The sequence below is a fragment of the Cyrtonyx montezumae genome, unplaced genomic scaffold, assembly GCF_038088225.1.
Source record: "Cyrtonyx montezumae isolate F1298 unplaced genomic scaffold, pur_monq_1.0 scaffold_8, whole genome shotgun sequence".
NCBI classification, from domain to species: domain Eukaryota; kingdom Metazoa; phylum Chordata; class Aves; order Galliformes; family Odontophoridae; genus Cyrtonyx; species Cyrtonyx montezumae.
The window spans coordinates 116,215,677-116,233,856 of NW_027072089.1; the positions used below are offsets into that span (position 1 = coordinate 116,215,677).

The 18,180-nt window shown below is 37.7% G+C and overlaps 1 protein-coding gene across 4 annotated transcripts in view; it reads left to right on the plus strand.

Annotated features, from left to right (window-relative positions):
- The first annotated feature begins 3,249 nt into the window (after positions 1-3,249).
- The window catches only part of DGKB (diacylglycerol kinase beta), a 329,366-nt gene continuing 314,435 nt past the window's right edge, over positions 3,250-18,180 (plus strand). For all 4 annotated transcript variants that reach the window (XM_065753425.1, XM_065753427.1, XM_065753426.1 and 1 more), the window contains exon 1: positions 3,250-3,434. The gene's annotated coding sequence lies outside the window, so the exon portion shown is untranslated. The remainder of the gene's footprint in view (positions 3,435-18,180) is intronic.

Here is an 18,180-nt window from a genome sequence, read left to right on the forward strand (position 1 = left end):
ACCCATTGAACTGACCTATTCTCAGAACTGCACACGCTATAAACCTGTTTCTAAGGCCAGCCATGTGAGTAGCGGACTTCCAAAGTATTTTTTGGTACAAATAAAAAATAGTAAAGTTAGCATCCCTTAGCTTGACATCATTTCTGATGATTCTACATATCTTTGCTGCACTGAGTTGCCTTTGGCCTGAACAAGGGTTGCCTCTTTTCAAAGGAAAATTGAATATTTAACCAAGTGGTTTATTTTTCTACTTGAGCAACGATTTCAAATTTGGCTCAAGTGCTTTAAAGCTGGAATTGACATTTCACAATATATAAACATGGTAGACATTTTTCATTTTAATAAAAATGGAAGTTGCATGCTGTCCCAACATGCAGCAGAAGAGAACAACAAAGGTCCAACCTAAGTGAGTTGTAAAAAAGTTATACACAGCATTAGAAAACAGTTGTAACTGTGAAACATTATTTTAGCTAGTAATTTTGATTCTGATATGACCTTATGTAACTCAGAGTACTTGAAAGCAATTTTTAAGGCAAAATGGTCTTTCAAAACCAGGCTTCCTCCCCCAAGCCACTAAATCAAGCATTTTATTGCAGAGCCTATAATTTATTTGTGTGTGTGTGTGTGTGTGTGTGTGTGTATTGTACTGCAATGATTTATCACAATTAAGTAACTAGTCATTGCAGTTCAATGTTTTGATCCATATATAGTAACCTGAGGTTCAAATATATTGTGACTAAATTCCTTCCGTGGGAGAAAAAGAATCTCTTGAAATCCATGTTTTAAAGGGAAAACAATATATTCAATGTGCAAGACTAAAGCCATGTACTTGTCATGTGCTACTGACAAACTTATTTTGAAAGATATTTATAAGGTTGACTACTGGATCTGAAATATAAAAATGAAAGTTGGTGATATTGCCCTTCATTGAATACCTTTTCCTGAAGTTATAGAGCAATGTTTTAAAACAGTATTATTTTTCATCATTATAAAATTATTTTCTCATTTTTTATTTTATTTTATTATTACTATTACTATTTTTTTTTGTGTGTGTGTGTGAGAGTGTGAAGAGAGGATAATGGTGTTTCTTTTCTTTTCTTTCTTTCTTTCTTTCTTTCTTTCTTTCTTTCTTTCTTTCTTTCTTTCTTTCTTTCTTTCTTTCTTTCTTTCTTTCTTTCTTTCTTTCTTTCTTTCTCTCTTTCTTTCTCTCTTTCTTTCTTTCTTTCTCTCTTTCTTTCTCTCTTTCTTTCTCTCTTTCTTTCTTTCTTTCTTTCTTTCTTTCTTTCTTTCTTTCTTTCTTTCTTTCTTTCTTTCTTTCTTTCTTTCTTTCTTTCTTTCTTTCTTTCTTTCTTTCTTTCTTTCTTTCTTTCTTTCTTCTCTCTCTTTCTCTCTTTCTCTCTTTCTCTCTTTCTCTCTTTCTCTCTTTAATAAAATGGGGATATTGGGCATAATCAAACATATCAGACCATAGTTTTAGTTGTGAATGCACATATTCCACATAGGATATGGTAGAAATATTTACACATTGTGTTATATGATATAAAAATATATTTCCCTTGTACATTCCCTTGAAGCTTAGCTAAATATTCAAACTATTCTGTCAGAGAAAAAGCTGGAGAGACAGTGAGTTTTGGAAACTAACTATTTCAAAGCAGTTAAGTGCCTTTTTACCATGTTGTGAAGAAGCTAAGTTACAGGGAACAAACAGTGAGTTAGGTGAATTAAGGAATCACCCTCTAAGAAACCAAAAAACTTTACAAATTAAATTGGGCTGGCAATGTTTTACATTGTTAAGATTCAAAACAAATCTAGCACTTGTGTGTTATGTAAAGATCAAACTCTCTCTAAGTAGATTTCAAAAAGGAAGAACGGATGTTTTCATAAAGTAACAAGAAATCCTGGTAAAATGTCTCTCATTTTCATAGTTCTGTGGTCGTACCATTATATGCAGTTATTAGCAGTACACTGTATTTCATTTAGATTGCCTGAAATGGATGAAGCATTTATAGTGCTACATACCAACAAAGTGAATTTAGATAGAGATTAAGGGTCACTGAAACAAAGCAAAGCATCAGGATCCTAGCTGATGTTCTGAGGTCAGTCCTAGAGTGGCACCTAAACTTGGATGAAAGTTTGGCACTATTTCCTCTGCTTAGATATTTACTAGTGATTCAGAGGGATTCATTTTGGACAAACCAAATTGACATTAAAAATACTGGGAAGCTGTTAGCAAAAGTTTCATCTGATCAATTGTTTTGTGTCTGGGAGATGTTGGGTGGAGTCCAGAGGACGGCTATGAAGATGATCAGAGCTGGAGTGCCTCTCCTAAGAAAGGTGGAGGGAGGTGGGCTTGTTCAGCCTGGAGGAGAGAACTGAGATCTCATAGTGGCCTTACAGTCATTCAGGGGAGCTTATAACAGAGATGGAGACTGACTTTTTAAATTGAAGAATAGTGATAGGACAAGGGAAATGGTTTCAGACTGAAACAGGAAAGATTTAGGTTAGATGTTAGGGGGACATTTACTCAGAGGGTAGTGATGCACTGGCGCAGGCTGTTGAAAGAGGCTATGGATGCCCCATCCCAGGAGGTGTTCAAGGCCAGGCTGGATGGGGCCCAGGGCAGACAGATCTGGTGGGTGGCAGGGTGTTGGAGCTCCACGATCTTTGAGCTTCCTTCCAACCCAAGTCATTCGATGATTCTATAAGCGGGATGCGCTGTTACAGAAGAACTGCCCCTCCGCGGCAGCGCGCAGGTAGGCGCGGGCGGGCTGCGCGCAGGTGCGCGGGAGGGGCCGCGCACGGTTCCTCCGCGGCCCCGCGGCTGCGCGACCGCTGTCACGGCCGCGCTGCCTCGTCGGCGGCGTGAACGGCCGCTGCCGGCGGGGAGAGCGGGGAAACTTTGGGTAAGTGCTGAGCGGGTATTGCGGGTGCGCTGCGCAGCCGGGGTCCGTCTTGAGGGCGGGTGGGAAAGGGCTGCGGGGCGGGCGCGGCCGCGGGGGATGCGGGCACACAGGACAACAGGTACCGCAGCTGCGCTGGGCCGGGAGGGGCCGGGTGCGGAGCGTGTATATACGCGCGAGTGTGTGCGTGTGCGTGTGTGTTGCCTGTCCCCTCCTCCCCCCCCCCCCCCACCCGCCGCCCTGCCTGAAAGGGGTGGGAGATTGGCTGCCGCACGGTCGCTTAAAACCTGCGCGGCCCAGCCGCGGCTTCTTGGCCCGGCTGGAGGTCGGCAGTCGGATCCGCGGCGCTGGAGAGCGGGGCGTAGGGCGGCGGCGGCCCCGTGGGGCCGGGCGAGCTGGGGCTGCGGCAGCCGGAGGGGGGCGGCGGCGGCGCGGTCGGCTGCCTGGATGGCCGGTTCCTGCGGCTGCCCAGCACGCCGGGCTCTCTCGCAGCCCAGGGACGTGAGCTTCCTCCTCCTCCCGCATCGCACTGCAGTAAGTTCGCGAGGCGCTGGGCGGCCGAACTGGTTGCGATCGCTGAGCTTGGGGGAGAAGATGTGGGGGGGGGATGTTGTCTGTTCGGGGCTGAGCGCCGTGGAGGTGCTAGGCGTGAAGTTGTAGCTAGGAGGGCTGTGCTGAATTTGCCCCGTTGATGCCGGTTTGCCTCGTAGAGCTGCGCTGCTTAACTCGAGCACAGTCGGAGTGGTGATGCTGCCCGGCTCGCGCTGAGGGCCGCCCGCGAGCCGCCCGGGCGTGAAACAAAAGGTGCAGCTGCAAACTTGCGCCGTAAAGGCTCACCTGCAGAAACTTTCGGTGTTCATTCGAAGTGCAGCCCGAGGGTCTCTTCGGGGGGGGATTGCCATTACCCTGCGCATCGGCAAACTTTTGTACGCTTGAAGTCCGTTTAGAGACAGCTTATTTTTGTGATGCCTACTCCAGTGTTCTAATTTATTCTGTCGAAAACAGTTTCATCTGTCAAGAGTGTCTGCAATGTCTGCAATTACGTCTTTCATTGCGAGTGTGCTGTTTTTCAAATGGATGAAAAATTTTTCTCATGATACGCTTTTTTTTCCCTAGGTAAACAAGCAGACTGTAGTCTGTAGTTAATTCTCACCAAATTTGTAGAAAAGCAGTCAAGTAGAAAGAACTTGATTCATTTTCAGGAGCAATTCTGTCTGGTTGATGTAACTTTTGAAAGCAGATCGAACAGGCTATTAAAATCCATATTGGAAAATAAGAATGAGGATGCAACAGGATGAGAAAAGACAGAGAAAAGACGAGAGAAATAGGCATTGAAGATGTCCTAAAAAGGACTTTTTTTTTTTCCTATTCTTGTTCGGGTGAAATGATCTGGTCTACCAAAGTTATAATTTATTTTCTTTGCTTTTGAGTAGTATAATGCTTCTGGATCTATTGAAACATCATTGCACATCAGAATAAATGCATAGTGAGAACCTGATAGGCATTTCCCAAATGATTGTACCTGTGCAATGCTTTATGGATAAAATGACAGGAAATACCTTTTATCTCCCTGAAGTAGTATCCAACATTTCCTGGTGCATGAAATGCTTTTCTCTTACTGAACTAAAGCAAGCGTCAAGAAACGTGGGCCACCATACAATGCTTTTCTCTTAGGATTTATGTTATCCACTTTTTATTTATTTATTTATTTATTTTGTGGTGCGGGGACTTGGTTGTTTACCATAGCAGGAAATTCCCAAAAGAATTATTCAGCCATCAAAAATGGGTGTGAAGTAAGATATTTAATGCTATGGATTTCTAATATTCATGGCCCAAACATATTCCTCTAAATTAGAATCCCCCAAACAACTAAAATTGATGTTTTTATTCGGGTTCAGAAAAACTACACTGTCTTATGTTTGTTTATGAAGAAGAAATGTATATGAACTGTTGCTGACAAAATGAAATCATCTTTCTTTAAACACCTGTAGGCGTCTCTGAATAAAGCACTGAAATAATAGTGTTCAGTAGAAGTACCTTAGTGAACAGATGCTGTTGCTTTTTTTTTTGTGCAGTTAGAAAGTGACAAAGCTAATATGTTCTAAAGAGCACTCGACAACACTGTTTTTTATGTATAAGGTTTCTGCTCCGGAGCATGATGTAATTCAGGTGATGCTTTATGTGATGAGTCTAGGTACCTATTGCCAGTGGAATGAAATCACTGGCAGAGGAATGCAGAGAATGATAAGAGGGCTGTAGATCTGCTAAGAGCAGCGTTTTGATGGAGTAGGATATAAAAACAGAACAGTTTTGAGTACAGGTAGTTATAGGTCAAGGCCAGAGAACTTCAAAGTTGGGTGGATGTCTGGGCTGCCTGCTCTTTTATGTTAGCATATTTTATGTCTAGCAGTAGTACTGAGTTCTAGTGAGTGTCACTTACAGAATGAAACCTACAGGGCTGCAGTTATGCTTTATAATTAATTTAATGTTAACCACATATGTAGACAATGAGTTATTTCATTCTCTTTAAATATTTGTGACCTTCATTAGTTCATTGATAAGTTAAATTTTTTTGCACACCTTTCTAACAAGTCTTATAAAGAGGCTTATGGGAAAGATGGAGAGAGACACTTTATCCAAGAGTGTAGTGTCAGGACAAGGGGAAATGGTCTTAAAGTGAAAGAGGGTAGGTTTAGTTTAGATATAAGGAAGAAATTGCTTACCTGGGGTGGTGAGGCACAGGCACGGGATGCCTAGAGAAGCTGTGGATGCCCCATCCCTGGAAGTGTTTAACAGAGTGGGGCCCTGAGCAGCCAGATCTGGTGGGTGGCAGCCCAGGCCATGTCAAGGTTGTTAGAACTAGCTCTTTAGGGTCCTTTCATACCCGAACCATTCTGTGATTCTATAAAGCACAAATTATTTCAGCTGTTTCTTGATCGTTAAGAACTCTGTGACCATATCTGTGTTCATAGTGCATCTTCTTTTGTCACGGTAAGAATTCTATGGTGTTATGAAACAAACAGTGTGACAAAACATTCCTAATTGTATAGTAATGGTGAAAGAGTGACAACAATAGGAAGGGAGAGCAAAACAGAAAGAAAAGGTCTTTGTATCCTAGGGTTCAGGAGTGAAAGAATTTCAGCCATGCTTCACCTCTGGGAAGATGACTGTACTTGATAAAGACATCTATGTTTATTTCAAAGTTATGATGTAATATCTGGAAGACATCAACAGTATGCAGTGCTGCTTGAAGAGCAGGATACTGGCTTCCTGAAATCCATTAGTTTTAGATTTCGACTCCCATTCTTTTGTCACTATCAAGTAAACTTTGCAGCCTATTCCAGGTGTTACCAATTGAGCTTCTCACTACTCACAAACAAAAAGTAAATCAATAAAATTTAGTTTGAATATCATTCACTTTTTGTTGTTTTTGTTTGTTTAATTTTATATTTGTGCAGAATTGGTTTGAAGTATTACTCAATAGGTATGACAAAATTTCATAGCCATTAATCAGTAGTAAATCTTATAAAAGACTAAAAAAACAATCTTTCTCAGAATAATGACTTATAACGGATTTGTTGACCTTCAGTGGTAAGTTTCTTCAGTCATTTCTTCAAATCATCTTTGTCCATTGCTTCCTGTGCCACTTACAAAGCAATTAATAACAGTAATAGTAGACTTAGGTCAATTATTTAAGTGTTAAGTGTGGCTTTTTGTAACTATTTTAATAATTTATTATTGTGCTGTGATGGTGTAACTGCATTAGTGAACAAGGGAAGAGCCATTGAAGTCAGATATCTGGACTTCAGTAAGGCCTTTGACACTGTCCCCTAAAACATCCTTCTCTCCAAATTGGAAAGATATGGATTTGGTGGGTGGACTATTCAGTGAATGTGTAACTAGTTGCAAGATTATACCCAGATAGTGGTGATCAATGGCTTCATATCTGGATGGAAATCAGTGATTAGTAGTATTCTACAGTGGTCTGTACTGGCACTAGTGCTCTTTAATACCTTAAAGTGACATTGAGAGTGGGATTGAGTGCACGCTCAGCAAGTTTGTAAATGAGTCTAAGCAGGCTGGTGCAGATTACACACCTGATGGAATGCCACCCAGAGAGACCTTGATAGGCTTGAGCAGTGGATTTAGGAGAACCTCATGAGGTTAAACAAAGAGAAGTATGAGGTCTTGCACCTCATTCGTGTCAACTCCCACTATCAATACAAGTTGAGTGACAAAAGAGTAGATTACAGCCCCCCCACCACCCCCAAAAGGACTCAGGGGGACTGGTGGATGGCAAAAAGAGTGTGAGCCAGCAATGTCCCCTCATAGTCTAAAAAGCCAACCATATCCTGGGCTGCAAGAAGAAAAGTGTGGTCGGCAAGTCAAATTAAGGGATCCTACACCTCTGATCTGCAGATTGGTGAGGCCTTACCTGGAGTAGTGCATCTAAATGTGGAGTCATTTAGTGCAGGACAGACAGACCTGTTGGAGTGTGTCCAGAGGAGGGCCACAAAAATGATCCAAGGCATGGAACAGCTCATTTATGAGGACATTCTGAGAGTTCTGGAGCTGGTCAGTCTGGAAAAGAGAAGGCTCTGGGGTGACCTGAGAGTGGGTTTTCAATATCTAAAGGGAGGCTATAAGAGAGAAAGGGCTTTAAAAGGCTCTGTTGTGATAGGACAAAGGGAAATTATTGCAAACTTAATAATGGAAGATTTGTTTTCTGTTGTTGCTGGTTTTGTTTTGTGGTTTTTGTTGTGTTTCTATTGATTGATTGATTGATTGCAATAAGAGTGGCAAGGCAGTGGAACAAATTGCCCAGAGAGATGGTAAGTTCCCCATCCCTGGAACCATTTGAGGGGGGCTCTGAGCAACCTGATCTAGCTGAAGATGTCCCTGGGGGAACTGTATAGCTCAACCAGTTAATTCACTTTCCAGGAGTGGAATGCTGGGCTTCACTTGAAAGGATTAGGTGTTTACAGCTGCATTCAATGTATATATGAGTGTAAAAAAGTTACAGACTTTGACTTTGGAACTAGCATTATCAGTTTCTTGACGTGAACTAGCTTTCATCACACTCATACTCTTACTACAAGTGGAAATGATCTGAGGCAGGTGGGGTATTTAGGCCGATTTAGCAAGTAGATATGTGCTTACCTTATTTTTGAAATCAGGATGATTTAGTGTCCCAAAACGTCAAGTAAAACAGCTTTATGCAATCTAGAACATATATATATATATATTTGTTTCTGAAGAAAATGGATTTCTCTGAATAATTCAGCCCTGAGGGGATATTGTCATGTTTAGTTTGCTACAAGTTTGAAAGCATAATAATTGTAAGTATTTTGAGGCAGTTCAATTATTTCTTGCTCAACCCCTTAATACCAGTTTGGAATAAAAATTACAACTCCGACACCATAAAAAAAAAAAAATATATATATATATATAAATTGAAAAAACAAACTACAAAACACATTTGTCAATTCAGTGTTATCAATAAGGATTCTCATTACTGGAACAGATTATCTTTTTATTTTTAGATAATATTAATTATTTACTGTAGTAAACGATGAGAAAAATGACATCTAGGTACTTTTTGTTTTCTTTGTAATTTCTGTTTCTAGAATAGAAATTTTAGTTGTGCTAGCAGAAAGCTAGGTAATATAAGTGTATTATTATTATTATTATTATTACTTATTAAGTTTTATTCCCAGCTAGGTTTCAATTTCTTGGTATAAAATTGAAAAAAAAAATTATAGTGTTTGGTGAGGTGTCTTACGAACAGCAGTACTAATAAGTAGAGTACTCCCTAGTCCTTACAGTAGGAGGAAAAGAGTCCCAACAGATCTGTAATGCTGTTCTCACAAAATCTTATGTTTTATTGTTAAACTGAGAGTCTTCTGCTGTGAAATAGTGCTTCCCTTCCCTTTGATATGTCTTATGGGAAATAATGAGGTATTCCAGTGTAATAGTGGCTTATTCAGAGAATAGAAGAACACACACAGAAAACGAAAACTTATTTTTTTTTCTAATTTATTTTTCTAAATCTTCTTGCATAAAGGAAAAGCAACTAGGTCGCATTTATTCTGCATGATCTAAATATGTCTCCAGGTAGACATTTCTGATGTTGGCTTTGGTTCAAATTTTAAAGTATCGCAGACAGTGTGATGTCAGGATGTTCTGTCTCTTCTGAAAGTGAAAGAAGTGATGTCTTGTAAACCTGGTATGTACGGCCCTCTTTAAATGATAGATTTTCTAACATCTGCAGAAATGGCTGTGGTCAACATCCAAATGGAAAGCAATAGTAGGATAAGGCCAGACAGATGTTTTTAAGCAGGCATTAAAAAAATAAGAGGGGAAGGAAAAAAAAGGGGGAAAAAGAATGAGAGTGGTAACAGAAAATAATTAGTAGCCTATGTACATGTGTATACCTGTGTAAATGTATAAGCAAAAGTGAATATAATGGGTGTTGTTGTTCTTTGTTCAAGTTTAGTCTCCAAAAAACATTTTTTTCTAAAATTTGAAAGACTTTAAACTAATGAATTCTCTGATAAATTTTGTGAATTAGAAATTAAAGGTTCAGAATAACTTTCTGATAACTGAGTTGTTCCTCATCTATAGTCCTGAAATGTTTTACTCAAGTTTTTTAATTTGGTGGTTTCTACGTATTCTGAATAGAGTAGCTATGGTAATTTTAGTCATCGTTAGAGTTGAAAGTTTGGGCACCTTAAAAGTGCTGATAAATGGAACCAATACGTCCTGTGTTCATTATCTAATTATCATCTGGTTACTTTTTCTCAATCCTGTTATTTCTGATGGAAAGAAAAAAACAACTGCTCAGGAAAATTCTCGTTTTGTGATAAGCATTCAATATAGGTCAGTTGAAATACATTCTGGATATATCCAGGTCTATAAAGGATGCCTAGGATGATGATTTCACAATTTAAAATCTAGTTTTAAGGCAGCAAGCTTTGGGTGAGATACATTGCCCTCTTAGCTATTTTCTCAGCTAGGGAGAAATGCACAAGAGAGAGTTGAGAACTTAAGAATGTGTAAAATCATCCCTATGCATTACTGAAAATAAACACAAAGTAAAATAGCCCTACAGAACAGTTGCCTAGAATGGACTATATCCTGTAAGTTGCATATCAAACCACACAGTTTTAAATATATCTATATAAAATGTACTTCAGAGCACTTTCATTTTTTGTTGTTGTAAATTTTATATGACTCCAATGACTTCTGGTTAGAAGGGGCAGTGGGTCATTTTATCTTTCTTGACTTATAAAAGTTCTTGTGAGATGTGCTGTAGACTTTGAGCTGTTGCGTCAAAGAATTCAAACATTCTAAACACTGATCTTTTATAGAACAGAAAGGGCAGACTTTGTACTGCTCCCTGTAAGGCTTAGTGTTGTTGGCATAGCCAATTTGTCATAGAAGTAGAATGACTGGAGGAATCCTGGAGAAAACTCACAACATTGATAAACAACCATTGTTAATAACAGGAGGTACTCTGAGAAGAGTATTAATTTACTTCCTCTTTAAGTTTCAAGTACTAAGTGTTAGTTTTGTTTTCCTTATAGAGGAAAATATCATATTTGTCCATAATGGATTAAAAATAAAGACACAGAAAAGCTTCAATGTTCTATCAAAGACTATTTTATTTAAATAATGTAGACATCTATAGAAACTATAAAAACTACTTGTGATGTTACTTGTTCGAATGATCAAGATGTTTCTTCTATCCTATATCACACTGTGTAGTAGTGATTTTTACTTGTCTCGGTTGATGTTGAAAAAATTAACCATGATGGATGAACCAGTACTGACTTTTAATTTCATCTCTAGTGAACAAGGGTAAATTCAAGTCCCTGAGAAGGATTTCTGAGCACTCTTATTGAGATCTGATGAGCTGACGGCCTGACTAAAATCGGTATAATCACACAAGTACACTCTACCAGTAACTGTAACAAGTCCAATCCTATTTTAGTACAGTTTAACAAGTAGAAAAATGTAGAGGAAACTAATAAGAATATATAAGCCATGTAAATACCTTGCATTTTCTGAAGAGCACTCCTCAGGGTTCAGTTCTGTTGATCAGTTCAAGGTATTCAGTGTAGCTGTTTCATTTCAGGTCCTTCATTACCAGCTCTCAGAATGCTAACCAACTGAAGGAGGGTATAACTCTTTCCACATCCTGATATGGTGGTTTGTTAAGACAAGGTATTCTTCGTGATTGGTCCAGGACCCTAACTAAAGGGATAGCAACCACAAAGGGAATAAAATCATGATTCCATCAAGAAATCTTGAAAAATTCTGTAATTCATTCTTAATTCATTTAACATCTTCCTGTGAAATGAAATAAAAGTGTTTCTTTGCAAAATCCATACGAACTACAGCAGAACAGGGATTTGTAAAGATGAGAATTATAAAACATGAGTAAATTATTCCTTTGTTTACTTGTTCTAAAATCTCATATAATTTTCTATGTATGCTGACAAGGTGCAACTTCTTAGTCGTACTGTGAGGTCAAGAGCTTAATTGTTTTGTATTATTTATGTTCTTGGCCACCTTTCACTGGAGAGCATCACAAGCAGGCAAAGTTTGCCAACTGTTGTACTTAGTTCTTGAAAACCACAGTTTTCATTCAGATTCAAATGCTTCATCTCTTTCCCTTAGAGGTTATTAATCTTTAATTTATTCAGGAAAAGTTACAGCTCTCCTCCCCTAGTCTTGTTTACTGCTCTGATTCCTTGGAAATGCAAATATGTCTTTGGCAAAGCAAGTGCCATCTCTTTTAAACTGCGTGAATTATTAGCCTATGGAGGAATGAATTGACGTTCCTCTTCAGGAGAACTCATATACGTATCTCAGTCTGAAGATCTTCTGTACTTGCTGAACCTTGTATTTTAATGTCAACATGTGCATTGATAACACTGCTCAGCAGTAATGTGAATACGAATTAGATGTGTGAAATAAAAAAAAAAACAGAAATTGATGTTCATCTTGTCCAAACTGATGGATTCCTAATTCTCTTTGAGGGTTATACATTGACACAAAGGTACAGAACTTCTTTTCATCTATTTTCTTTATAGAACCTAAATGTCTTGAACATTTAAAAACATCATCTACTACTTTTATTCAAATGTTTCGGGAATTTTCAAGGTCTGGTAAGGCCACTTAAAAATAATTATTTATGCTATGCAGAAAGTTCAAAGTCAAACAACTGAAGCCATAACAAATGTGGTTCAAACCTATGAGTGCTGGAGAAGGGAAGGTAATACTTCAGTCTTACCTCTTGTCTTTTACAATGTTGTCATTGAATCTTCAGGTTTACTACAAATTTATCTGAATGTGTCTTTTTAATAGAGTTGAAGGTAATGGAAAGTCTGATAGCTCATGTCAGTGTACTTTTCATGACCTCTTAATAACTTCAAATGGGTGTAAACAGAAGAAAGCAAAGACTTTGAACTGGTTGTTAAGCTTTTTGTAGAGAAGAATCATACGTGTAATTGATGGATTCTCCTAAAGTATGGATAGTACAGATTCCATTCCTTATGTTGTTTCACTGAGATTCAGCATAGGACTACATAAACTATTCGGAGTTTATTTTAAAAGTTTTTCATCAATTACTATCCGCTATTCTTGAAAAATATGTATATTAGTAAAACCTGTTGTTGGTGAGCTGAAGTGTTTACTGGAACTGTATGTCCCGTACATGGCAAGGAAACAACCATGTTACAGATTGTAGTAAATGTTGCAGCATTTTATTTATTTTTTTATTTTGATTATTTTATTTCCAGCAGCAATTCCATTACTGTTAACATGTTTTGGGGAGTTATATTCTGCGAATTGTATGTAAATTTCATTTTGGGTTATTCAGATTCATATCATGACAAGGCACTGTTTACCAGAACAGGTGAATGGGAGCATTCTTCATCCATCTTTTTAGAAGCATAATGATAGCATTACTGGATCAGACAGGCAGACTGTCTGTCCTAGTATGCTGTCTTCTAAGAGAGATTATCATAGAATGTAAAAATAGCCTAAGCACTTCCAGAGTGTTCTTCCAGTCCCTAGTTTTTGTTGCTTATTTTTTTAAGCTGGAAGATTTCTATTACCCTTTTTCATTCCTTATCAGGAAGTTGTTTTCACCTTTTGTCCTTCCCTTTCTCCAGTTCTACTCTAATAAATTCAAAATACTCAAAACTCTGTTATTGAAAATGTTAGTGTTCCAGGGATCTATACAATAAATTGTTTAAATCTCAGTTCCTTTCTGAATACATTTTTGAGCACTGTTGAGCATGGATCTGGTGTTTTTGATTATAATTCCAAAATTTCATTTCTGAGTTATAACTCATCATTGATGAGCTGACTGCTCATCACTTAAGTGTACAGCTAGGATTCATTTTTCCCCCCACGTACATTACTTTAAATTTATCTGTGCTGAAGGGTATGAGACAGCTTCCACTTCCCACTGGAACAAACATTAGGAAGCAGCAGAAGGGAGAGTGTCAGGGTATTAGGGGATTTAGTGTCTCTCATACTTAAATCCCATTTCAGCTCTCCATATCTTTTCCTGTTTGTAGCCTTACAAACATAGTACATGTTGAATGTTTTGATGCGGTGTATAAGATTTTCATCGACTTTGCAGCATTTCTGTGATATTCATTGGAATGAATATAATAGAAGCAAGAAGAAGAACTTCATCCACTGGAAATAAACACCTTTTTTGTGAGTCAAATCCATAATGAATGTAAAATTAATTTTAAGGTGGCATTTAGAGAGACAGTTGAAGCTGAAGCACCCTACCCTACCTGGTAACACATCAGTTCTGGATGAAGTCCAAACCTTAACAAAAGTTTTATTTTTATCTGAGTCATAGGCTCAACTGAAGAGGAGGTTGTAAGTACATGTTACTCACTGAGTGTATGTCTTTCTAAATTTCTAAATAACTAACTATAGATTACAGTGTTACTACAAACAAAAAAGAACAAAAAAAACCCACACCAAACCATCAAACCCAGCACCACCATATTTATCCTCTTTTAATTATCTAATAAACCAGTGGGGATATGGAATTTGAATGGACCATTATCTAGTCATTTAAAGCCTAAGGAAAGCGTGCCATAGGTGTTTCATTCAGTTGGGGCTCACTAAGCATCTGTTTTGCACACCCTTAATACAAGCCACAGAATGTCTCTTTGCAGTCTAAAAAAAAGTAGTTTAAGATTTATAATACAAAACCAAGACTTAAAAAACAATAATTCTTGCAAGAACAAAGTGGGCAAAATTAGTGAGCTAATTTTAGTTTAGAATGAAATGTAATATTTCAGTTACATTTGTATGCCTTTTGTGTTCATCTGTGAAGATATATAAGCAGAGCAGTTACTGTCACAATTTTTTTTAAGATCTGCTGTTTTAGATTGAAACATTGGAGAAGCTTTGTGGGGGGGGAATGGGGAGGGGATATTTTAATTTGGAAATGTGGTTATTCTCAGTGGGTGTCTGAGTTTCCAAGAATTATACTTCTGTGAAACTGGCAATCACATTTGGCTGAAAAAAATACATTTCCCATAATTTATTCTCTACGAACTACTCATCATTATAAATAATGTTGGTAAATAATAGAGCTAATAAATACTGCCACAGATATTCTTACATTATATCATTTTTTAAATCCTTTTAGTAGCTGTTACATTTCTGTGATGTTACATGAATCGAAGCAAAATATTGTCCAGTGTTTCAGAGGCATTCTGAACTAATGAGATAGTGGTAGAAGTCTCTCTTAGGTGCACAATGCAAGCAATTTCTTTATAAAGGAATCTGGGCAGTTTTAGCTCAGTAAGATATGTATTATATAATGACTAACCACTGTAGTGTTCTGGTCTTGTAAAAATACTGAATACTAAACGCTGTCAGATGATAGTCTGTTATTCTCTGAATCTATAAAGGTGAATGTGATAAAGTGAATGGTAAATGAGGGAGGCCAATGCTGTCTGTCTCCAGTTACTACTTGTTCACAGTTCTCTTACTCTGAACGTGCCTAGGTAGACTGAACAATGTTTCCTGAATTTCAAAGTTTTGAAGTAATGATGGCATATAATAGAAAATGAATGCTAGCTATTCAAATGTGTCCTCTTTGTGAATACTATCTTGGGAGAATTTATTATTTTCCTTGAATTTTCCCTAAATTGTATTTGCGTTGTGGTCCTAATACCAGGTGCATAGGCAGCATATGCAAGCAGCTTCTAACCTACTGGTTTCCTGATGGAGTTACTTGAGGACTTAGAGCGAGATAATTAATAATTAATTCCTTTGGAACTGCTGGCCTCCACTCTGTGTCTGGAGCTGCTGCTGGCATATGTGGCAGTATCCCTTGTGCAAAGAGTGGCTATGGTATGAGTGCCTCAGACAGGCTTCAGTGAAGTGATTTGCAGTCAGTATTGTGGGATCTGGCAGTATACTGTATTTGAACTGTCCTGCTGCGATTGTAACTTCATTTTGGAGAACTTAAGTGGAAAGATGGCTGAATCTGATATTTAAATATATTTAAATAGTTTTATTATCTTCAGATCTTTGGGGCGATTTTTCTTGTAATGTTTGAAAGAAGGTAGATGTGCAAAGTGAAGATAGAACAGAGGTTTTAAATTTTTTTTTTTTTAGTATGAAAGTGTTTAAGTACAGATGAATATCCTTTTATTTGGAGCTTGCTTTTTTGGAGCACTGCTTACAACACTGCTTCCTGGGAATATGTAATATGCATTAATTCTTAAAGGACTGATATATCGGTCTTCAGATATGGGTTTTGGTTCCAGATTACTGTTGTTCCTCTACTCTGCTGTATATTATAAATTGTGCATCATGCTGTACTTTTTCTCTTCTGTTTTCTTACTGCCATGGTAGTGAGATTCTTAGAAGTATGAAAACACATTAACAAAATCTATGGAACACCTAGTAAAGATTATCTGTTTCTTTACAGTATATGGAAGTATATTTTCGGTTACAAGGAAGTATGCCTTTGAAAAAATTTAATGTATATAGTTCTCTTTCTCCCATGCTATCTTAGAGTCAGTAAAATATGTTACAGAAACTGAAGTTACCTTGCTGTTCAGCTATTTTCTTTTCCAGAATTTTATATTTAAAAAAAAAATTCCTCTTCATTTCCTAAAATGGATCACCAAAAGCATAATTGAGAAAAATCCCAACCACGGCTTTCCAATACCCAGTCTTACATCCTCTTGGCTGCTGCTGCAGTTGTTTCTATCTTGTTGCTGTGTTTTTGTTTTTTTTTTTTAATTGCTGCTGGTGCTGCCACCTCTTTACTTTCCGTGTCCTTGGACTTTTTCTGCTATTTCTCTCATAGTGGGTGGTGATAATGTACTACAGGCATCAAGAGCCTGATTTTCAGAGCTACTGAGTCTGATATTGGTCCCAGATAGGGCACAACCAGCAGCAGCCACACTGGAAGCACCTGCAGCAGGGAGGTATTATCTCTTTTGTGTTTTTTTTGTTTGTTAGTTTCTTTTTAATATTTAAAAAATTCTTTTATTTTTCTGAAGATGGTGGGGGAATTAATGTATATAGGAAGTGAAGGAAATTATAGAAGAATTGTAGGAATTATAAAGTTTCTTCTCAAATACTTAATGGTTTTGAAGAGATGGTAAAGGCTTCCCATTCGCCATCATATGCACAGTCATAGTTAATTTGCATGTGTTTTGGGTGCATTTCTGTTTCAAAATATTTATATTTCTACTAGGGATGATTACAGCAGTTAGTGATATGCAAAAAGTCAATCTATGCCAGTGTAAACTAAGCATTATAGAGCTAAAATCTTCCAGCATTTATTAGAAGTGAGTACAAAGAGGCTCAGATTGATCAATTCTTTGTTTTTTAGATGAAGGTGTATGCTTTATTATTTTGTGGAAGTTAAGGTCTGTGATATTCAGAGGGCCAAAGTGCTGCTGCTCAAGTTGGTTTATGTGCACAGACAATAGACTGACTGCCAGAGCAAAGCTTCTGTATTTCTCCTTCATGAATAAGAGAATCTTAGAATCATATTTCTGGTAGGGAGAAACACAGAGGGATACAGACGTTTGTGACTGAGAGACACTGGGGAAATGCTGTTAGGTTTTTTGAAAACTAGTTGACCCAAATGAAAATTTGGGACTGCATCCTTCATAGACTGAACATTTGCTGGCAGTTCTCTTGTGCTGTAGAGACAGAAGAGAATGTGAGACCAGGATGTAAAGGACCTAGATTCAAGGTATGCATGGTCCTCCAGAGGGCTGGCAGGAACCAAGACTGCTCTCAGTCGGTGAGCAAGAGTATGCTATGGTTAGGGAAAGAATAGAACAAGTCTTGTTTGATGAAGTAGACTAAGCACTTGAGAAATTCCAGAGCACAAGAGGGCCAAACAAAATGTTGTGGTGAATGAAAAATATTAGTTAAACAGAGAGATGACATGGTGCTGGGAAGAAATAAGTATACTAGAAATAAAGATGAGGCCATTACGTCCAAGTGATGTGAAGGGGGAAATGTTCTTTGACAAGTGAAAAAGACATCCTTTCATGTTGGTGTTGGAATTGCTTTGACTTTATATCAAATAGATTTAATTTATGATGCCTTGCATGCACATCACAATCTTATATTTCAGTATGGATCCATCTTGACATGATTGCATTACTATAGTGCTTTTAAATATGGAAAAAGATGCTTCCTACCTCATCGATACAAAACAAAGTGAAATATGTATTGCAAAAACAGTTAAATCTATGTATGATGTACAGGGATTGGATATAGTGCATCCTGCATGTGTTTTAAAAATATCTATCTAACAATAAAATTGAAACAACTTTTGGAACTAGAGATGAATGTTGAAGTTTTCTGATAGTGCTCTTATTGTCAACTGTCTATGATACTGCTGTCTGTCTGGATGACTGTAAAAGGATGTAGTTCCTTTGAACTAGACTGACAGAAAGTGCTAACATTCTGACCATTGGTTATGCTATGAAAACAATGGAATTCTTAAACAATAGCTGTTTAATGAAGCTAAGGAAGGCTTTTATGCTAATTATAAGTCAGACATGAAATAATATGAAGCTGTATTGATGTAGAAGGTTATTTATTCTTTTGAAAAGGGGTTTCATGACTTCACCAGGGAATTCTGTGGTTGTTTCTCTGTGTGTGTGTTGTAAAATAATACTCTGATGCAGAGTGAATAAGGATAGTATACCTCTTAATGGAAAATATTTGTTTTGGATCTAAATCAGAACTT